This window comes from Ambystoma mexicanum, chromosome 5q, assembly GCF_040938575.1.
Source record: "Ambystoma mexicanum isolate Mex_15411 chromosome 5q, UKY_AmexF1_1, whole genome shotgun sequence".
Classification (NCBI taxonomy): Eukaryota; Metazoa; Chordata; class Amphibia; order Caudata; family Ambystomatidae; genus Ambystoma; species Ambystoma mexicanum.
The window spans coordinates 152,570,212-152,594,496 of record NC_090933.1 but is presented as its reverse complement, the minus strand read 5'-3'; positions in this window follow the sequence as shown (position 1 = coordinate 152,594,496).

Here is a 24,285-nt window from a genome sequence, read left to right as displayed (position 1 = left end):
AGCGGGGTGTTTAGATCGCCACCCCATATTATTATGGCTTCCCTGTTTGATGCAATGTGGGTCTGGACCCAGTCGAAATTGTTGGAACCATCGATGTTGGGGCCGTAGGAGTTAATCATGATTATTTCTTCCCTGTCTATGGTTCCGTGGACGAGCAGAGTTCTCCCTTCGGAATCGCTCTGGGTCCGAATTAGTCTGAAGTTTGTTGATTTGCTAATAAGAATGCGACTCCTCTTGCGTATGATGAAAACGAGGCGAAGTATCCGTGGCATCCCCATGTTTTCGCCCAGTGGTTTTCTGAGTTAGGTCGTAGGTGTGTCTCTTGGATGAGGGCCACATCAACGTTGTGACGTCGGAGGTAGTGTAACAACTTCCTGGTTTTGGAAGGCTATTTGCCTCCTTTAATGTTCCATGTAGCTAGTTTGAATTTGCTTAGAGATTTGCTTAGAGTTGCTGCGTTGTTTCTGCTGCTCTATTACTGTTTGGTGTTTTGAGTGCTTAAAGCAGCTTTTTTGGAGTGCATGTTGATTCGACAAGGATATTCGTATATTCGAGGTGGAGACATTGGTCTCGGTCGGGTTCGGGTGGGGCTGGTTTTGGCCCCAGTCGGTGCACGTCTTAAACTGCTGGCTTGTTTTTTTGGGAACACTTTCCCCAACTTGTGTCCCATCTCCCCCTTTTCCCTCCCTGTCGGGCAACCCCCAACCCACCCAAATGTGACCCCACCCCAAGTAACATTGTGAACAGTGCGGTGAACTGGGCGCTGGTGCCCTCCAACAACACCCATTCCGAGGTGTATATAACTGACTTTTGCTCATTTCCCGATCTCCCAAGTCGAGCTGAATGTGGGGTGCTTTTCAGGGCGGATCGCTCCCGTTCCTCGCTCTCCCTCGTGGTCTAGGCATTTCCCGTAATAGGCGACATCCAATATTGTCGAGAAAGATGTTGGCTTCTTCTGGTGACGTGAAGAAATGCGTTTTTTCAGCATGGAGGATGCGTAATTTCGCTGGAAAAAGCATTGAATATTGAATTTGCTCCTCTCGGACGCGACGTTTAACTCTACCAAAGGCTCTTCGGGACGCTTGCACCACCGGTGAAAAATCAGGGAAGATTTGGATTTTGTCGCCATCGAATTGAATGTCGCCTTTGTCCCTGGCCAACCTGAGTATTAGATCACGGTCTCTGAAATTCAGCAGTTTGGCGATAACAGGGCGAAGTGCCGTTTCTGGAATTGGGCGGTTGGTTGGGATCCTGTGAGCTCTTTCAACCACAAATAGTGGCGAGAAGGTGGATGTTCCGAAGATTTCTTTGCATAGTCGTTCCACAAAGTCTTCCATTTTTGCAGGATTTTGTTGCTCTCTGATCCCCACCAGTTAATATTGTAGCGGCGGCTGCGCCCTTCTAAGTCTTCGTTTTTGGCGACAATTTCTTTTACTTGGTGCTCTAATGATGACACTTTGGAGAACAGGGATGTGGTGTTGTCTTCCAGATCGGAGACCCTCTGTTCAACGGTGTCGAGCCTCTCACCGTGTTTATCAAGGCGGTGTTGTATTTGGTCGACTTTGGATGAGAGGGTGTCAATTTTGGCATCGAGGTTGCCAATGCTTGTTTTGAGTTCGAGCAGTATTTCTCGTATGTCGAGAGATTGGGGGGTGTCGACTCGGTTTCCTGTTCCATGCTTGGTGATGGCGCTATCTCTCGATTCGACTGCTTGGGAGTTTTGGCTATGGCCCCGGTTTCAAACATCAATTTTCACTGTGATTTGTCTGTATTGCCCATGCTAGTATGGATTCCCGACTTTGCTGGGTGTAGAGGTAAAGGGCCCGCTCGACGGGCTTGGGTGATAGTTTTGTGGAGCTGTGGTTGTCGTGTCCCGCTGTCGGGTTTCAGAATACCAGCAGGGGCCTTCCACGAGGTCGGCGCTGCCGAGGAGTTGTCACAGTGCGGTGTGGGCCCGAGCGGCGAGTTTTTCCGCTATGTTCCTTGTTCGCTTGACCACGATCGGGGCCTCCGCCGGCAGGGTGTTTTGGAGATGGTGGGGCCCGGGGCCATGTGGGTTTGGGAAGCTGGAGAGTTCGTGAGTTTTAAAGTACTTCCACGGCCGGGCCCGAAAGGCCTGGAGGGGGCAGCCGCATGGGCCTCTCGCCTGTTCGTCACGCGGGGTGTCCGACAGCGGTCTTCGATGTTGAGGATCGTTCGCTGGAGATGGGGCTGTGGCTGGGGCCGTTAGGATTTTGAGGAGGCTTGTGGATCGTCACTCCCACGGGGTCGGGCAGCCGTACGGCGATCTGCAGGCCGGGGATGAGACCTGGGGCGGGGCGGCCGAGGCCGGGACGGCGTCTCTCCTACCTGGTGCCGGTGGTGTGCTCAGGTTCGTTCCCTCTCTCTCTGGCTGGGTCTGGAGGGCTCCGCAGGCTGGAGGCGAGCGGCAGCACCCCGACCGACCAGAGGGCCAATGGTGCAGGTAGGCCAGGCAGGTTCTCAGCTGCCCCTGCTGTTCTCGGACTGCGGATTTCTGGCCCGCCGCGGGCACCACCTCCAGGGGGCCCAGGCGCCGCTCACTTCGCCTGGCAGCCTGCTCCTTGGTTGAATCCGGGGGTGGTCGCTCGGGTGAGGATTTTGCTGGAGGGTCGAACACCCCGCTGCCGAAGTGCCACGCCACCGCGGCCTCGCCCCCACCGCCGCTGCGTTGACCAGGATGTTGGCGGACGGCGTTGAAATTGGTATCCACCAGACGTTAGAGACTTGGGATACGATATCGAGACCGATGGAGGGGGATTCGGGGGAGAATGAAGCTATTTTATCAGGATCTTTCTCGGGATCGGTGCAGAGCTCTCTAGTGAGCTGCCATCTTGGACGGCTCTCTAGCGCCCTCAGTGTTGCTAGATGCATAATATTGAGTAGGGAACAGTCTATGTGCCATTAATTTTTCGTCCCTCAGTAATAAATGTGTTTCTTGCAAAAAGACCACTGAGGCCTGCAGCCCTATCAACTCAGCATGATCGATAAGCGCTTTATTGGGGAGTTCAGTCCCTGGACATTCAGGGTCATCATAGTCATATAAGCCATAACCAAACTTCAATTCCCCTTGTGTCCTGTAAATTGTAATTGTCATCCCACCTGAAGGTATGGGCTGCCCCCCTTGTAAACCTTCAACTAGAGTCTTTCCCAAACTTTCCCCCAACCCAACATTAACACAAAGCAGCTTTGAAGTCGCAAATCGTGTATTTCTGTCATACACGTTTCAAAACAGGCTAAACTTCCTTCTCCCGGCCACTCCCACAAGCCTCATTTGCACTCTGTGGCTCAACCAGGTGAAGCCCGATGCATTGGACCTCATGACAACCCATAGCTCACCACATCTGGCTGTCCTTCCCTTTCAGTTAAAGGGATAGTCCAGTAAAAAATGTTATTTAAAAAATAGATAGGCAATATAAAAAAAATAATACTAGCACTATTTTTTTTTAAACTTCCTATGGAAAATGTCTGAGCCGGAGGAGCCTGAGAAACTTGGAAAGAAAAACCTCAGCGTTTTCAAACACAACGTTGTATTTATGTTTTTAATTCTAAGTTTTCCGGGCTCCTCCAGCCCGGAAAACTTAGAAAAAAAAACACAGCTAGTGCTTATTTTTTTTTAATAAAATAGAATTTACCGAGATTCAGCTGCAGCTTTCCTGCTCTGGCCTCCGGTCCGCGTCCTCCGAGTCCCGGCACCAATGAAGGAAAAGCCACCCAGCGGTAGCTTTTGTTTACTACAGCTGGCTGGCTTTTCCTTCATTAGTGCTGCAAAAGCAAAAGCCAGCACAGGCGGGCATCCATTTCACAAAATGGATGCGCCCATGTGCTTGCTTTTGCGAATTTTGAGCTTGAATAGCTCAAAATTTTACATAGGAAGTTTAAAAAAAAATAGTGCTAGTATTATTTTTTTTATATTGCCTATCTATTTTTTAAATACATTTTTTACCGATGGGTTGCTTAGTGACTTCACTGGCAATGCCCGTCACTCGGCTCCTTTGGGAATCCACCGGTTCCCATGGGTTCAGGTCTGATTCGGGTTGAGTCCGTATGCTGGAGGAGGGATCGCTCAGTATTCTGGAGCTTCTTCGTGACTTCAGAAAAACCTGTCTGCCATTTTGGCTGCGTCCCTCTTTCTCTGCTGTATCGATGTTAGTGCAGTTCTGCAGCAATTCCAAGTTTCAGACTTGCATGAAGTATTCGCGGGGACTACCGATCCCCATACTGTTGCTTTTGGAGCGGGGCTGGTTGGAATTCGGGGGTATTTGGGGTGTAAAGTGCAGCCGAGAGCGCAGAGCTCACTGAGGCAGCATATGTCTCTGTCCACAGCTGGCTACTCCGCCCCAAGGTACCCTTTTTGAATCGAAGTTCTGAATCAAAGCATGTTCAATCTTTGGAGCAAGAAGCCATTGCATTGTTTTTATTTGATAGTTTATTTTCTGTATTTGTGATAGGGAACGTATCAGGGTTGGTTAGGTTCTGGACGACAGACAAACCTCATGTTATTGGATATTCTGCTGTTCACCCTTTTGAATTCTTTATTTTTATTACTTTAGGACATACCTGGTTAGGGACAGAGGAGAGTATCCGTTTGAATATACAGATCAGTCATACAAAATGTCATCTTGTCTGCTTTTTCTGACTTACCAAAAGGGGTGCCAGCAGTGGGATTCGTATCACCTGACAAAGAGGCAGATTTGACCAAGTAAATAAAAGGGGGGTTTCTCCCTCTGAGAATGAAAAAAAATATATTGTGTTAAAATTGTGCCTTCTACAGCACATTTTAAAAAACTGGGTATAAAGCCATATAGTTTCCAATTTGTTTTTTCAATGGATGCACTTCCCCACTAGTACACACAAGTATTTTCCAATGAATTTTCATGATGCCTTTTCCCACAAAATATATGCCAGTATCTAAAACATGTTTGTGCTGGCTCCACCGATATCTGCCGACATTCCTATATCAGAACTATTCATGTTTGCTTTGTTTACTTTCCGCGTAGTGGCAGTAATGATAATATAAGAAAACATGTCCATGCTGTATCTGCAAATTTATGCCAGTTTCCCCATGTAAGAACATACTCCTGCTAGCTTTGCCAGTAAAAAGGGCATGCCACAAAAAGAAAAATGTCAAGACTGTCTAGATAGGCCAGGCTTGCCATTTAAGAACACTCGTCATGCTGCTTTCTGCCCTTGATTCTAGTAAAAAATGCACTGCAATATCAATAAATATATTTAGACGGGTTGCAGCAAAGTTGTCCGGTATAGCCATGTAATAAAACTTATCATATTTGCTTTACACTTGATGCCCATTAAATCATGCCATGCCACAATAAGAAAATATATCCAGACTCACCCACCAATGTCGGCCAATCTTGTCACAAAATATCACTTAACTTGTTTGCTTTATTCATGATGTCTATTAAAACATGCCATGTCACTATAAGTAAATATTTCCAGAATGGCCCACCAATGTCGGTCAGTCTTGCCATATGTTAACATTTCTGATGTTTAATTTACCGTTGATTCCCAGGACCAAAGGTCATGCCACGGTTAGAATATATGGCCAGCAAAGCACCTCCAAAGTAGGCCAGTGTAGCCCTTTGAAACACTTATCATGTTTACTTTATTCTCTTTGCTCATTACAACTTGCCATGCCGTAGTAAGTGAATATATCCAGGCTGCTGAACAGCACAGGCCAGTCTTGTAACATAATACCACTTTTCATGTTTGCTTTGATCTTGCTACCCATTAAAACTTGCCATGCCACAGTAAGAAAATATATATCCAGGCTGGCCCACCTACATAGGCCAGTCGTGCACATAATAACACCTATCCTGTTTGCTTTACTCTTGATGGGCATTAAAACATGCCATCTCCCGGCTGATACATCATTCTGCCCGCTACCCCCCTTGACCCTGCTCCTCCCGTCGAGCAAATTTGGAGGCCTGCTCCCCAGTACAGATGTATCCATTTCTACACATTCATCGATTCATTTGTCTCATTCACACACACATTCATAAATCCATTCCTTTTTCCATTCACTCACACATGCATACAACAGACACTCTCATTCACACTTACAGATATAAACCCTTGCACGCTTGCATGCATTCATATATATGCAATATTAAAATAAAACGTTGTTATCCTTACCTGCAGACCCAGTCCACTGCCACCTGCTACAATGGCCCAATGGTCCCACACAGTACGAACAGGAAGCAGATAGAGCTTTCTGGTTCATGAGGGCATGCTTGTGGGAGATGGAGTGCCTCTAAATACCGGCCTGGGAGGTCTAAATGTGTGGGGAGTCGCAAGAGCATCCCCTAGGCACATTTACGTCTGCAGTACACCAGCCGTCATCCTCAATGCGTCCAGCCTTGCTTGACCTGTTGGCATATGCATGGGGAGCTTAAACTTAAACTGCAAAGGCAAACCACATTCCCCTTTGACAGTTAAAACTAGCCCAGGAGTGCTTGGTTGTGTTTTAGCTGGACCTGCTTTGGCTCACCCATTATGGCCAATGGTGTCATGTCGGCGTCTTGTCCCCTATTATGGACAAGCTGCTCTAGACTAAGGCCTTAGGTCCTTTGGGAGACATATATTTCTAGAGCACTTCAACGTGTTCTAAATGTTTCTATTTAGAACACAGAAAAGTAATAAACAGAAAGCTTGCCGAAGGTGCTGCCATCTTGCCCTGGAAAACCTCATTGTCATGGCGATCATACCAAGACTGTAAACAAAGGAAGTAGACAAAATGGCCATTCACTATGTGATAACATTTTTATGTATGTGTGTAGTATCTGGCTGAAGGCTGTTCTCTTGGCCATCTGTGAATGCTGATAAAAATGTGGTGCAAGTGTGTGACTGACAGCTAAGGAGATTGTTGAGTTTTTGTAGCTTGAGTGTCCTGGATGTGTCTGTTTGGGGGCCTTAGCTGGAGTGTATTAGGATGACCGGTCGGTGGTCTCCCCTGTATATATCTGAAGAGTATTTGGAACCATACAGTGTATATATGCACAATAAAGCTACTTGCACGTTTCTAACCAAGTGACTAACAGCTGGTCTGCGTCTGAATGACTATCTGCTTTTGGCCACCATCTTTTCTACAAGTGGATAAGGAACCACAGGACTTCAGGCAACATACAAGGCATGGTGTCCTAGGACAGTAGTGAAAGATAGAGCACCCACAGTCACCTATCCTTCAACAGTTGTGCAGAGCAAGGGGAGTTCAAAGATAAGAAAGGAACTGCAGGTGATCAAGGATATTTCCCACCCGAAGGCAACACTCCCCTGCAGAGTTGGTTTTGGTTACTGGCCCAAAATATTCTTCCAGCATTGGGCCAATAGGCCTTGCAAATGAGGCAAGATGCTACCAAAGCATGGGGTAGACAGGTGGCACACATTGGCACATTAGCTGTGCAGTATAAACAAGGATCACAACAGATCTCCCCTGCTGACATTTGTTCAAAGAGGTTTTCTATACCTGTGGCTGGACTCAGTTAAACACACATTCCTAAACAGACCTTTCAGCACTCTGAAGAAATCGATTTGTACATTTTAAAGCTCTTAGAGAGTATGTTCCCATAACACGTGCCATCGCTTCCCACAACCAGTAGGATGAAACAAGTGACATTGACAACATTAGGTAAATGAAACAATTAGCCTCTACCGAAACTGCTCCCCAGCCGAGGACGTAAGGATGAGGTGACACTGTAGCAGTGAAGGGCAGGAGGCTGAAAGGAGGTGCTACTGATGCACAGCGGGTCCTGGTAAACACTGGACCCCGTCATGGGTGGCTTTTCCCTTTGCACACCCCAGACAGTTTAGTGGCTGGCAGCTCCACGCTGCCAGGCATACTTCCGCTATTGATGATGTCGAAGATCTTTCAGGCTGCTACACAAAGGCTGCATTGCTAACCTCCCTAGTGCACTTGCATGGCGTTCCCCACCAGAAGAAGAACAAACACAGGACCATCACTAAAGGGACTCCCAAACTGCAAAGGCTCCCCGATCAGTGGCTTCTCTAAAATCAATATTAGGTGGGAGCAAACCATGGTGCACAAGTATAATAGGTTAAGTGGGTGGGGCACATCAAAAAAGGATCAAAAGGGCCAATCTGGTTTAAATAAACCTATATTTTAACAAACTAGATAAAAAAGTGACATTATGCAAGTTGAGAGTAGGTTTAAGATAGTAAATGTTTTGCATCCAGTTAATATACATCCTTAAAATGTAACTCATGTTCCACAGTATAGAAAAAACCTTAAAACATTTCCAAAGGCATTTAATGTTACCAGTATTTTACTGTGTGTTTTTCATTGAGCACAATTCATCATCGTGTGTTGCTCTGGCTTTGAAACAATGGATGGAAAAATTACATGACAGAAGAAATTAACAGTCTGCAGTCAACACCCCAATCTTCTCTTTCATCAAGTTCCTTCAAGGTCCAACCCACAACAGCACCCTAAATGACACTGCAGCTAAACATGCATATTGCAACTTCAACATGACAGTACAACTGTCTTCCTCAAATATCACACACAGTGTTTTAAACAAATAATACAAAACAATGTTCCATCAAACCCTGTTCCATTATTTCAAGTTCAGCAAGAATATTAATATTACTCTGCAGGCACTGCAGTGTGCCTGTACAGTGTAGACTGCGACCTGCATGCTACTCTGCCAATCATACCGCTCGAAAATCTTCAAGGATTTCAACCTCACTTGTACACTCAACTATGGACTAAATCTTGGTCCCACCCACCTACCCGTGATCCTCCTTAAAACAGGCGGCTGCGCGCATGAATGTGCGCGTACTGCAGAGTGTCTGGAGAGTGCAGACTGCGACCGGCGTGCTACTCTGCCACTCATACCGCTCGAAAATCTTCAAGACTTCAACCACACTTGGACACTCAGCTATAGATAATATCTTGGGTATTTACCATCAGTATACCTCCATATCATCCTTCATCCTTCAAACTTCCTTAAATACCCAATTTAATGTACTTATTTTACCGTTTTCTATATTCCCACCCACCTACCTTTGATCCTCCATAAAACAGGTGGCCGTGCGCACCCGTGCACGCGCACTGCAGAGTGCCTGTAGATTGCAGACTGCAGTGCCGCACACGGATGACGCTGCCACCTCTTTGTATCTAACTATCACTACATTTCAACATTGCAGCACCCTGTGTTGAAAAACCTCACTGCGCTTTATGGCGGCTTACCATCTAACTTTTGGTAAGCCTCTTACCGGCTCAGTCAACCAAACAGTTCCTCCCCCTAACGACTAGTCATGGTGGCATAGGAAAATCATGTGACATCCTCCTACAACGTACTCTATCTACCACTGGAGGAATCAGGAAGTTTTGCTGTTACGCCACGGACCTGGCTTTAGTCGTTCCGTCCGCAACAACTCACAATGGTATGCCCGCATATACAGTTCTAAGTAATTTGACAAATGTACTTTCCCGCCTCACTCACACGATCACGGATGCCACCATGGATCTATGCACTACCCCCACTGCTCTAGAGGCAGAGCAAGATCCTGAGGTATACCTTACCCCAAACGTGCAAATTGCCCAGTCCCATGCTCATAATGTACTGGCAAACATGCACATACTTGATTACTCCTCTATTCCGTTACTATATTCCCAAGTGTTACTACCTAAACAAATGCCTATGCGCTCCTTTTTCTCCCCCTCCCACCACATTTAATTCCTCTGACTCTAATGGCTTCCTTTCACATACTCAACTGCATGTCTCATTCACACAAATACCCCTGAGCAGTGGTGCAATCACCTGCCATGGAACCTCAAGTCGGCAGACTCTCAATGTCACCAGACATGTTTCCTACCGAAGACGCCGCAGGCAACAGGTCCCAGCTGGACTCAGATTCATCCCTAGTTGCATGTTTCAACAAACCAGTGCCTCGCCCGTCTTTTGGATTCCCAGCCAATACTTCAGTTGACACTGCACTTCACGCAGTGAATTCAAGCTGTTACACCTTGACTAAACTTTATGAACTATTGGATCAAAAATCTCTAAAGCACACCACGCTATTACAAGAATTAATAAGTAAAATCGACTGGATAGCATGCCTTGTCATGAAAGACAGTGAATGTAATTTGACTCACAAGTATACTGTACCTGTCACGAAAGATTGTAAATGTCATTCGGTTCACAAGCCAGTTGTACCTCTAATAGTTGAGTCCTCGAGTGATGGTGGTGAAGCGACCACCACTGTGCCCAATCTGGAGATAGCAGACTCCGTTAATATGACTTCGTCAGACCCTATGTCCCCATTACCTATTTTTGATAACTCTGACATTCCAAGACCCCCAAGTCCTGAAATGCACCTGTTTGATGTCTTTCGGCCCAGACAGCAAGCTAGTAAAAAAAGAAAAAGACAAGTAAAAAATCGAGAAAAATTCCTAATAAATCCTCTGTGGAGAGCACTGAGGAAAATAAAAACTTATCAGTGCCTAGCAAGAAAAATTGTAAACAAAACATTTATTTTTTGGGACAAACCTGTCATCCCTTCAACATTCTTCTTTTGCTATCGCAGACGTTGAGCCTAATCAGCCTCCACCGATAGAAGATCAAAGCCTGGATCTTGACGCGCCGGAAATTATTTTCCAGACTTATCCTGAAGGCTCTCACAAACTGGCTTGACAAAACCGATAGCTTAGACAGACATCGATCTGGTTTTATAAAGGGGTTGGGCACCATTTTAAATCTAACAATTTTATTAGCTATTAAAAAGCAGGCTATTGCAACCAAGCTGCCTGTGCTTTTAGCTCTGATTGATTTTAAATAAGCCTTTGATACAGTTTTTCAAGAGCAACTTTGGACTAAACTAGATAGTGCGAACTGTCCTGCTCACATCTCCCATTTTATTTGTCAATTGTATTCAGAAACTGTTATAAAAGTGAAAACAGGGATGTATATTTGCGTCCATTTCTTTCAATTTTCATATTACTGACATAGGAGAAGCTTTTAAATCTGTCCGACCATTCCACCATGACTAGGAGCTAAGGTAATTGCATGTATGCTATACGCAGATGATTTAGTGATTTTAGACAAAACACCTAAAGTCCTCTAGAGGAAGTTACTAGCCCTAGATATTTATGCCCAATCTAATCACTTATCAATTAACACTGCAAAATCTAACATTTTAGTAGTAATCCATCATCATCTCCTGAAAACTGGTTTTAAATTCAATTGGAAATTAGCCAAAACATCAGTGGCTCAGGTAACAAACTACAAATAGCTCAGTGTCAATCTGAATATTCACCGGTCCGAACAACCCTATAAGACCAAAATGAGGACCAGAATTACTTTATTAGTCACTCAAGGAAAAGCTCTTCCCAAAAAAATATGGCAAATTTTCATTCAAGCCATCAATCATGTTTTACAGACTCAAAGTGGTACCCATGATCACAGGGCTCAATCCAAAGCCCCAGCAAATTTTCCAAAGTGGGACAAATGTGAGGGTCTGTATTGGAAGACAATGCTAGGACATCCGCTTAGCACACCTATGCCTGTGCTTCGATTCAAACTTGGTCTGACGGCCTTCTCCACTATAGTATCCTGGCAATATCTACCGGCTTATCGCAAATGCTTACTCTCCATAGACTCTTCATAAAATCTCCTTCCAATCCTAAAAACTAACCTAATGCATCCAATGCAAGGTCCTCTTCATCCATGGAAAACCCACTGTTTCAAAATTTTAGAAGAGGCTGACATTTCTGTAGACCTTCCATTAGAAGATCCTGACAAGGCAAAGCAGAAGCTATGGCGTTGGGATTGGTGCCACACTTGGGACTCATGTAATACTTACATATCATTTAAATCAGGGGCATTCTTACATAAATCTTTCAGTCTTACCTTGCAAAATTCCCTGACCAAGCATATGCTACTGCAAATCTTTGTTTAAGACTTAATCTGTGGTCAACCAAGGCCTGAAGGGTGACATTCAAACATTTAGGTGAGTATGATGACTCCTGTAGATTTTATAAAAGCGTACAATTTGATAAAACCCTACGCCATCTCTTTCTCGACTGCCCAGCTTTACTAGATAGAAGGAGAACATTTCTTTTTAAACACTTTAAACAATTTGCTGTATTAACTAACGATCAAATTAGGATCTGCATCTTTAATGCACATAATATCTCTCTTAACATTGCAATAGTCCAGTTTCTCCTGGCTTTAAACTTGAATCAAAACTTAGCCGCCTAAAGTGAGACTTATTCCAAACTTGACATTTGAAGTGTACAATATCACTTCTTTTGAATCATTGGTCATTATAGTTAAACTGGCATTTGGGCGACTTCCTAGCTATGATTGGGAGTCTATCCTTCAAATGGAAGGTGTCACTCTTACTGCTTACTTAATGAAGCAACTATTACATCTAGATTGAAATGAGGAATATCGGTTACATACAGATTGAATCCATATATTTCCATGTAGATGTTTACCGTTTTCCAATGTTTCAAAGATTTGAATTCAAATTGAGACCTGACTAACATAAAACTCACCTCATATTGACCTTTCTAGAAACTATTTCTAACTGTACTGCTTAACTATGACTCGATGATATTGCTGCGTATCCATTATCGAGTTTGAAATATGAAAATTATCTTATGAATTTATCCTTAAAATGGAAAATGTTGGTCTAATGCTTACTTAATAGTTTCATTCTGATTGAAATGAGGAATATCGATCCCATGCTCATTGAGTCCTTGTGTCTTTATACTGAAGTTTACCGAGTTCTAATGTTCCAAGGATTTGAACTCAAACTGAGACATGACATCCACAATACTTATCTCATATGGACCTATTCATAGATACTACTTTTAATTGTACTGTTGAACCATGATCAAATGATATTAATGCGTATTCAATATTCGTTTCTGAAACATGGAAAAACATGATTTGTACTATGTGAAGTATTAACGCTTGTGAATGTTAATGTTCATTGTTAAACGTAATGCTTCTGTTGAAAAAGTTGAGATCATCAACTAAGACAACTTCAAATAATTTTTTAAAAAAAGATTCCATTTTTAGCTAGTGTTCATGGCAGTTACCTCCTTTGTCTTAGTCTTGCAATAAGTGTTATTATTTCCCAAATTAATGCTACTGTAATATAATGTAAAGTGGTTTTGTATCACACATGTTGGAAATTTGTGGCAATCTTGGGGCATGTGATTACCCCAAACAAAACAGGGGGTAGTTTTAAGGAGGAGGCAGGTATTGAACATGTTCATGAGTGTGGGCTGGAATTACCAGAGACCTGAGTGATGGTATGGCTCTATGTGGTCTGTGGCATTGACACTTGGGTGTGTGTTCTGCCTAGAAGGAACACCTCAAGATCTATTAGATGACAGTGCTGGGACACTGGGAGAGCCGCTGACAGAGCACATTATGCGATAGAGCTAAAGTTGAATCAGGCCACGCGATGAGCTTTGCAGTGATCCAAAAGGTTCAATTATTTGAGTTTGTGTTGCAGGCATAGGTGTGCTCTGGTCTATGGGTGTAGTTTGAAAGATGTGTTGTTACCCATCTTGATGAGGTGTTGTTACTGTTCTGGGTTCTATTTTATAATGATTGTGTGGTGGTATCAGTGTCTTATGTGTGATAGGATAAAGGAGTTGGGGAGACTTAGCTGGGTTCTGATCTCGAAGGCATTTTTGACTTTAGGTTTTGTGCACAGAAATATTGCGCATGTCAGTGAGGCTGACCCAAATTGGTCTGTCTCTATTTCATCATGTTGGCGAGGGCGGTGTCCTGATCAGTCTTTGTGTCCAGTTTTGTGATGATTATTATGTTTTCAAAAGTGGTCAATCCCTTGGGAGTTGCAAGGCCTTGCTTGTTAATCAGCATGGTTCAGGTGAGTCTTACAGCTCAAACCCTTGGTGAATAGAGGTTGACATTTCTGCCCTCCAGCCTGTAGACTGTGTCAGTCATTCTTTGTTTGCTGTGATCTAGTGAACAGCCAGGTCTTGAGAGATTTTCTGAGCACTAGGTGATCGTCATCTGTGCAGAGTCTCCAGATTTGCTCATACCTGATTTGCACTAATTTGAATGGTCTTTAATCTTCCCACTGGGTTATGCATTATGATAGTCACCTGCTGTTAGTCATTGTTTCATGAAGAAGTGCAGCTTGTTGTTATGTATGATGTGCATACAAGCAAGCGACAACATACCTTTAATTAGCAGATATCATCACTAGTTTAACCACCTGATAGGGTGCACTTAGCAAGGGGTCATGTGCTTTTAACTTAAACAGATATTATTCTTGGCTCATCGTCAAATAATATAGAGTTACAGATGGTGATTAGCAGAATCAATATTTAGCATAGATGGGTAGCTGAGTTCCATCTCCAAGGAAACCCCTTTAATTGCATACAATCAGGAAATCGTGCACATTCCCAGGGTATGTGCAAGGATTTTTGCCGCCATAGGCAAAAAGTCTTTTACCCCCGCCCTCTACCTACTCGATGTTTCTTCACTATAGCATCACCTCCCCCAAATATGTCTTCACCCCTTCACATACATGTCCTGCCCACCACAATCACACATACTTTTCCACCATCATGTTTTAGACCTTTTCATGACAAGGTAAAATCAAAATAATCCTACACTCAACCTAACACTCAGGCAGGATTAGAAAGAATCAATATCAAGTATAATTCAAAAGAATGCCCATCAGGCACGGCCCCCCCTCACACTGCTCCCCCTTGCCCACGCACCATTACCAACACACACACCACTGTAAGCGATTATACTGGGCCAATCGGGGTCACTATAATGGCCTACACTTGGCGCCTTAAAAGGTTGCAGGAATTTTGCATTCATTTCCTTCCACCAACCCTGCTTCTCTCCGTCAGCACAGACAGATTTTAAGTGCAGCTAGCCCTGGCTTTGTTTGCATATCTCTGCCCTGCATTCCTCCCACATCCATTCCACAGTCATGCCATGAGTTACTTGAAAGTTTGACCTGTCGCATCATGGGCGGGGACAGATTAGCATTCCCTCACTAATCAGTACATGCGCAGCACAGGAAGGGTGAGTGCAAACATTGCTCTGAAACAGGTACAGCATGTGCAGGGTCACTGAAAGCTTCCTTCACAAATCAGTTAAAGTGTGGATAGGGCCAGTGTGAGCTTCCCTCACAAAGGGGTACAAGATGGACAGGTCCCATGCAAATGCATACTGGTACAACATTCTGGGGCCAGTGCAGTGCCCCTTACAAACATGCCCAAGAGCAGCATCAGCAGGGTGACTGTCTGCAAGGACATTGGCAGATTTCTGTCACATATGTGTAAAGGTATGGCACACACAGGACCAAAGCAAGCTTCCCCCAGACTCTGGTAGAACTAGAGCATGTGCAATGCCAGGGCAAGCTTTCCCTACATCCTGTTAAGATAGCTGCATGGCCGGGCCATTGCAAACCATCTTGCCCCCACCTTACCTGGCAAAGCAGGGGCCGTATCAGTGCAAGTTTCCTTTGTATAGAACAGATGCAGCATGGCTGCTGGCTCCCCAAAGTCGGACAGCTTTCATGAATATGACGTTCTCTGCATTCAGGTGCCCCTCTCCTCCGATCAGTAGCTCTTACCAGAAGCTGGCTGGGAAGACGGGCAGGTACAGCATACTGTGCAAATATGCCTGCCTTTTGCACCCAGTTTCAGCAACATCTAATTGTCTGTCATACTCATTGTACGGGAGCGGAACAGTAGGGTGAATTAAATGGTGCAGTGTGCACAGCTGTTGGTAGTCTCTCTCTCCCGCCCCCGAAATGCAAGCACACTATATGCAAGGCGCTATGACCATCTCCTATATTAATTGTCACTCCTAGTGTCCTATTCCGCCTGCCCTGATTTTAAGCGACTCTAATTCAGAGGCGTATACCTTTTTTATTTTTGTATTTTCAAATTAGCTATATTCTACAATGTCCTTCCCAAATGTTCAATGAATGTAAATTTAATGTAACATTAGATGACCCACATAAAACTTGTACAGGTTACGCGATATGCATTACACTCAACATTCACCAACATGCACAAATTCAAAGACAGCATGCTTAGCTTGGTTTTGTAAACTGCACTAGATAAACATGCACTGGTATACATGGGTAAGCTCTCACCAATGTATTTCTGCTTTGTTTGGAAAGTTAGAATAGAAAATAGCAAAGAAATTGGGAAGTTGTTGGTTTATAACTTTCAACGAAAAGCTAGATACGGTTTGCAGGTAGGAATTCATTCACAAGAAAGTATGGCAACTTGCAAGTAGCATGTGTGCTCAAAATAGTCAACGTATTCCTCTAGTTTTTTAAAGTTGCATGACAAATATACCACAGCTTGAGAGCAAATGCTTAATCAATTCCGTCATCGGGTTAGTACTTGGGCAGTCCTTCCAGCATTGATTACAAAGCTCTAGAAGATTGGTCATTCTAATGGAAACATTGCGGAGGATATATGCTGAAAGCACTGCACATGTTGGCCTATTTTCAGATTGTGTGGAAAGGTTCATTCAGCTCCTAGTTGCAGTACTAGCCTGCAACCTCTACTCTCACCTCATATCCTTCCTGCACCTACCTGTCAGCTGTGCACTTCGGCTAGTCCATGCTCCCCCTTCAGGGTTTGCAAGAGGACTTTACCATGCCTATTACCTGCCTGTGGTACGCGATCAGGTTATGGTGTTGTTTTATCAAGACTTCTTCCTGACAGTCAGAAAGCCAGAAAAATGTAGTCTGACACCTGAAATTCAGTGTAAGTAGGAAAGAAGACTTCCTCCACTGGCAAGTCAGTGACTCCTAGACTTGTGAGCACTGCAGTTTGAGGAGTGCGCCATGCAGCCACCTTGTTGAGATTGGTTACTACTCTTTTCTAATTGATAAGAGTGAAAATGTAGTTGCTGTTTGTTGCTCTCTACTGGCCAGTACCATGGGTTGCCTAGTGGTTGCACCGGCCCTTCACGTTCACTCAACAGAAGCACAGATAAAGGACAGAGACGACAGGGAACATCCCCATGCAAGGAGATGCCAAACCTGCCAACACATCTGCACTAAATCAACTGTAAACACTGCACAGAGCCAAACATTACAGATACAGTGAACATACAATTGCAAATCATCCAATGTGGTATACCTCATCCAGTGCAAGAACTGTCCACAAGGAAAGCATGTTGGGGTGACCTGCAAGTCAAAAAATGAACCGGCACAGACACCTCATCTTCAATCAAAAAACAGAAACACCAGTTGGCCAACACTTCACACAAGATGGGCACATGCTGCCTGACTTGTCAGTGAAGGTACATGGGATGTCAAGTACTTGAAGATTCTCACCCAGAAAAATGCTGGTCTGAACAGAGACACAGGATTTATGACACATTATGGCCTACTTTGAGCCTGAGGCCGTCAAGGCCACCACATCGATTGTACCTGAATATGACCTGCTGCTGCAACCTCTCACATAAAACTTTTAGACACAATGTTTAGATTCCTGAATGGGCAAGGATGCAGGCATTTGGATGTGTGAGCAGAAATAATTGTTACCCATTATTAAGAGGCATGGCCAACAAACAGTGGAAACTTCACCATTGGAACAGTGGTTAAGTATTTCTGTATTTGCCGCTTTGTATGGGAATCATTAAAACACTGTCAAATATGAGGCACAACTATGATCAATTTGGGCATAGCACCATGCATGCTTAGGGAAAGGTCCTGTACTAGTTCCGCCACATCGATACAAGTAGGCCTGAGTAACTCGGCTTAACCTATTGCACTACCCTAGCACAGCATGGAAGCTGTAGACACATGTAGCAACCTCTGACAATGCTTTAGTCCCCACACAGTCTTTTTTATGTCAGGTGGGGCTTTACAATCACTGCAAACAATAATTGGTCTCTGACTGCCAGGAAGATGCTTACACACATTAGAATTGGAAAAACGTGAGTAGGCTTATACCATTGGAAAATACATCATTCTGTACATGTCAAAAATCTTACTGAACAAGAAAGGTGTGAAAAATCATATCCTTTCCTTCTCAACCTGTGGGCCTTTGATTCTAACCTTTTGGAAGTTTTCTGCAATAGAATTACTGTTTTTGTAATGCTGGGTTAGACTCATTAGACACTACACGTTTAATGATTTGGACGCATTACAAAACATGCAAAACATTTGCTGTAAATGTAAGGTCTCAGCGAGGAAAACGGCCTCACAGTGTTTGAGCATATGTCTGTTTCATTTCCATTGTATGGCCCTTTAGATAAAGGGGCCATGCAAGACTGAATTCCTGGAATACTTTTTTCCTCCAGTTAATGGAGCTTAACGTGGAAGAATGCTTGCATTGTTTTCCCATGTAAACCTGATGCCCAGCTCTATGTGTATTTTCTTTTGTTGCCCATTTGCCTTGTGACCACTCTATGATTAAGAGGTCTCTGGGACTGTGAAAGCTTATGGAACTACCATCTTAGCATACTATTGTGTAAGTCCAATAATAGCTATCAAAACGTGGATTTTGCTGGAGCAGAATACACATTGTTCCCAGCTAAACCTCAAATAATACACACTCAAAAACAGTCCGTTTAACAGAAAGATATCACACATAGCTCATTTTCAAATGGTAGGTAGTCACCTATAGGTGTCCAGTACAGGGGAGAAAGAGGGAACTACCGCTTAATTCTTTAGCAATCGGGCCAGGAACCACACTTTGCACACATAGACACATGTACAGTTTTCAGTTTCTAAATGTGCACCCTAAACTAATCCCTGTACAGTGCCAATGAGGCTGGAGACGAAACACTTTAAAGTCAAGTATAGTCCTGCTCTTTTGGTAATGCAGTGATTTTGAGCACAATCAGGGATCTATATATAATGATCAATTTGTTTAAGGTGGGCTGACACATCCTAAAGTTGAAAGCTACCAAGATAGCTCAGAAGGTTGAGTGAGTGTTGCAGGGATGTTATATGTTTAAAGCTGACTGTAAAATCTTACAGATTTTTTTTATCACTTATAAAAAATAGGTGTTGTAAAATGCATTGTTTTGCCAATTGGTGGGTTGGGCTGATTGCTTGCTCATATTCAGGACAGGGTGGGGGAATGTCTGCTCCATATTGAAAATCAAGCGTTGGCACCCATGGACATATTGGTCAGTTTCCCAATAACTGCTGTCAGCACATTAGAGATTTGTATTTTCTATTGAACAGTTTGACGAGTATACATTTTTTTAGAAGTATAGCCTGTAATAAAACTCAATGGAAGGGGCACAAAACGCACAGGATATTTGCGGGGGTGGTCTGACAAAGAAATGAAACAGTTTAAATAAAACTGGCTGATTTAAGTTTAAGAAACATGTTTCACTTTGGGAATTGTTTCTAAGACATTGTTTCTAAGACATTATAAACTGCACATTTGGAAAACAATAGTGTGCCCAGCATGTGGGATGCCCACTTTTAACACAGATGGCCCCCACCTCAATGATATTCATGGCCCATCTTATTCAACAAAGGGTGCTTGTCAGGATGTCTTACAAAGAAAACTCTGTCCTCTGTCAAACCTACATCTGCCCAACCACTGTGAAAAAGAAAAGAGAGCATATGTTTTAACTTAGACTAGGGTAACTCTCCCTTAGGTAAGTTAGTGGTGGCTGGTTTTTTTACCCCATCAAATAATTCTCAGATCTACGACGTTTTCCTGCAGGCCGATTTCTATGAAGTTCAGTGCTGCAGGGAAACAACTTTCTCTTTCTGCACCCTCTTTCCTGTCAGTACCCAGTGCGGGGGACACGCCACAACCTCTGTTCCCTTCCCCATCCTTCTCCCCCAGACCCTGCCAAATTTCCTGCGCGATGCCGCGATACACCCTCGCCATCCCCGTCGGTTCGCAGTGCACATCACGTTCTCTCTGTCGCATCCCCTATCCTCACATACTCACACTCTCTCTCAAACACACACACGCACACACACACACACACACACAAAACTAAACACGGCTAAGGGGAACACCCTGACGGGAGAGCATATCAAGACATAATAGTTGAAAGTCATGTAACGCCTAAAAATGTTCAACAACAAACAATATTATGTACTGAGCTACTAAATGAACACTTGCAGAACTACATATAAATTAAGAAGAGAACTGGAATGTAAAGACAAACAAGGAACAGCCATATTTAAAGCCCTGAAGAAGAGCACAGAAATCGAAATGCATGCAGGCACAACGATATTATGCAATAAAAGCATAATGAATAACACAATTGAATTTTGGAATCTCCCATCAGGGTTTTCCCCTTAGGCTCGTAATGCCGATTCCTACTGTACCGACTGAGTAATCGGCATTACGAGGCTAAGGGGAACACCCCTCTGGAAGAGCATATCCACAGCTGAGAATAAACTTGTTGCTCCTGCGCCGTTATACCTTCGGGTCTGGCGCGCAATATAAATGAATAAACATAAACATATCAAGACCGAATAGTCGGAAGTTATATAACTTTTAACAATATCCAACAACCAAGAATAGTACATACTGAGCTACTAAGAGAACACTTCTAGAACTACATATAAATTAAGATGAGAACCAGAATGACCATTATTGGAAAGTACAGATGTAGAGGAACAACCAAATTTAAAGCCATGAAGAAGAGCGCAGAGCTGAAACACGTGTAGGAACAAGGATATGATGCAATACAAGCATAATAAAAAATGCAGTTGAATTTCTGAATATGTTCGCTTGAACATGATTGTTTAGTATTTGGTGCAATCCAAGAACCCATCATCTCTACTTTTTGTGCATTTTATTTATACTATTTCCTTTGCCTAAAGCATGCATTTGTTCACTAAGAAAGTGTCCTGATTTAGGGCATGATGAGGTCGTTATAAATTCACACGCTTTGTGTATAGCACTTTTCTATGGTGCAAATACTTTGAAGCAATATTTATTTTCTAATGCCAAAAAGCACCTATTCGATTGTATTAAAGTTATGATTTGAAAGAAGCCCGCATGGAGTCAACACAGGGATAAAATGTATGAAGATATGAGCTATTATGGGAATGTTAGAATGGAAGGAAAACACACTGTCAAGATAATCTAGAAGATAGTGTGGGGCAAATAATTGATAGAATAAGATGCAATATGTGTTTCCCCATTGAACATATGAGTGTTAAAGTATCAATTGAGGCAGTAGCGGCTGGTAAACTTAATTGGAGAGGTGTAGATGTTCCCTGCCAATATGCAAGAGCAACCAAGCTTAGCAAAGGAACCCAAGCCAACCAAAGGGATTTGGGGGGCGATCAGGTGATTCTCCACCAGAGAAACATTTTTAAATAATGGTTTGAATAGGTACATTTTACAGGACACTTTCAGTGAAAAAAATGGTAAAAAGCCATACAGTTTGTAATTGGATTTGAAGGGTAACATGACAAAAATCCCATAAATGCCAAGTCTCCAAAAGTGCACAGTATTATTTGCCAAAGCATATTCACAATGCCCTTTCCCCACAGCAAATGCCAGCATTTAAAACATGATCATGCTGGCTGTGCCCATATCACCAAGTAAGAAACATATTCCTGATGACTTTGCCAGTAGAAATGCCATGCCACAGAAATAAAACATGTGCTGTCCAAGAAGACTCAGCATATTGGTTTTGGCATTAATGCCCAGTAAAAACGGTCATGCCACAGTAAGAAAACATGTCAAGACTGGCTGTACCAATGAAAGCATCCATTTCACAGGTCAGAACACTCAGGTTGTCTTCACCCATTATTCCATATATATATATATATATATATATATATATATATATATATATAAACATTACTGGGATAATGGGTAAAGATAACCTGAGTATTCTGCACTGGCCTCCACCAGCCCCATCACTGACAAACGAACAGAATCTGTTTAACGGTCAGTCATCATCACACACACGCAACCCCCACCTATGCACACACTTAATCACCTCAAGCATGTGTATGAATGCTTGAGTTACATGAGATAATTATAGTTAACTAGAACATTCATAAACACATGCTTACACACATATATACTAATTGCGTGTGAATATATACCGTGAGCGAATAAGCGGTCACTTTATAAATGCGCACATGATTACAACACTGACACATAACCAGTCTCTGACACACGTTCTCTCTTTCTCTCTCGCTCTCTCTCTCTCTCTCTCTCTCTTTCTCTCTCCCTCTCTCTCTCTCTTTCTCCCTCTCAAACACACACACAAATGCAACATTTCACTTACCTTCGGGCACCACCAGAGATATTTTAACCACAAGATTGTGGCTCCATGAAGGCACGGGCTCATCGGCAGGCCTGCCATCTTCAGCCTACACACCTCCTTTCTTCTATGAAGCAGGCTGGGGATGGGGTCCTCACTTTCACCCTGGCCCTTGTGTTACCCCATGAAAGACAGTAGGAATTGGGAACACCACCAATCTTTGCATTTGCATTGTTAGATTATTTGCAAAGGCTGTTTGCATTATGAAATTAGAAGACTTTTTTTAGTTGACATTTATGAAATGGAACCCTGGGGGGGCACACGCCAAGGGGGGCATTGCCCTATAGTCCCCATGGGCAGAGCACCCCTCTTGAGACATAGATTTGACAATGGGTTTACAGTGACTTCCAAGCAAAGGTTTGTCCCTGAAGAAGATCAGGCCAAACTAAGAATTTGGATGTTGGGTAAATGGTTCAAAACAGTTGGGTTGGGAATAAATAATAATAGTTGAACATGTTAAGGGTAGGGAATACAGACTAATATATATTGGCACTACACTACTTACAAAGTAGTGAAATAGTAATTGAGACAACTTTTTCGTTCAGTCTTTGAAAACAAACTTTTTAAATATAGATGTAGGTATGAATGATAGAAATGAGTGCTGTAGGTAAGACTATGGGCCTCATCACGAGTTGGGCGGTATCCCGGTGGTATTCCTGCCAGGATACCGCCTGCGCTAACAGCGCTACCGCCACATGGTCTGGCTCTATTAGCGGTGGATCACAGGTTTGGCCGAATGGTCCTTCCCCATTGTGCCCATTCGGGAATTCCCCATTCCCCATTGGACCCAAGGGGAATTTTTGGCACGATTAGCGTTGCTGGTATTACTGCACGGTAATAGTGCCGAAAATCCACAAATTCCCAGTGGATTTCCCCCGAGCTCAGAGTTGGGGGTAAATACTGCCAAACCAGTGATTTGGTGGACCCTTAAATTCGGTTGTAATAGCGTTACCGCCGCATTTAAGGGTTACAGACCAACTCGTGATGACCCTGTATGATTTGTAATGTAGGCACATGAATTTTGTTTGTCTTTTCAGAAAAACTAAAGAGTAATGTATTTGTAGACATAAGAAGTTTTATGTGACAATGCCTGTATACATTGCTGTTGCAGATAAACATTTTCTAAAAGGATGTGCATACCGAGTTGAATATGTTGTGCCCATTTTACCACTATGTGTAACAAGAAAAAGGTTGATTATACAGACTTTCCAATTGATTTTAAGGAATAGATATTGATTCAAAAATGGCATATTGTTCACCAATATTTTCACTGAATGCATACTCTCTTAGCAGGTTGATTTGCTGCTTAACAACGGTTCTGTCTCCCGGCATATTCTAAACCTAAATCCCTGTTCCAGACATTTTAGTCCCTTTGTATTTGCTATAGTTTCCTTTTACATTTCAGTTTAAACTACCATGCAATACTTGCATAGCACTTGCACATGCTCAGCCAATCCATCATCTAGCTCATTAACCCTGGGTCACTGAGAGCGGCAGAAATATTCATAGAAAATCTATATTTAGACCAGGCGTCCATTGTTTTAACAATGCCAAATATCCCAATCAGGATTTAGCCTCTGCTCCCTAGCCGTGGATCACTGTCACCTCACCGTAGCATTCGTCTTTCCACAGGCTTTTTCAAATTCAACTTTTCTGTTTTGCTATCCCTTCATTTGAGAACTGAGTTCCATGGTTTGGTTCTAATGGGTTTGCCTTTTTTGTTAATATTTTTGTAAATAATGCACTGCCTACATTCTTTCTTTCATTTTCTTTTTCCATCACTTTGGGTCATCTATTCATTAATGGAGCTCATTCTTCAAATTAACATTTTATTTTTCAGTACTGTGAAGTTCCCAATTAATCTTTGACTGTTAGGGTATCCTCTATACATCTGATAAATAAATATATTTTAAAAAAGGTCTCTCATCTTCAAAAGGCCCTGAGGAGAGAGTCCCAACATCACAACAATGGACCTGAC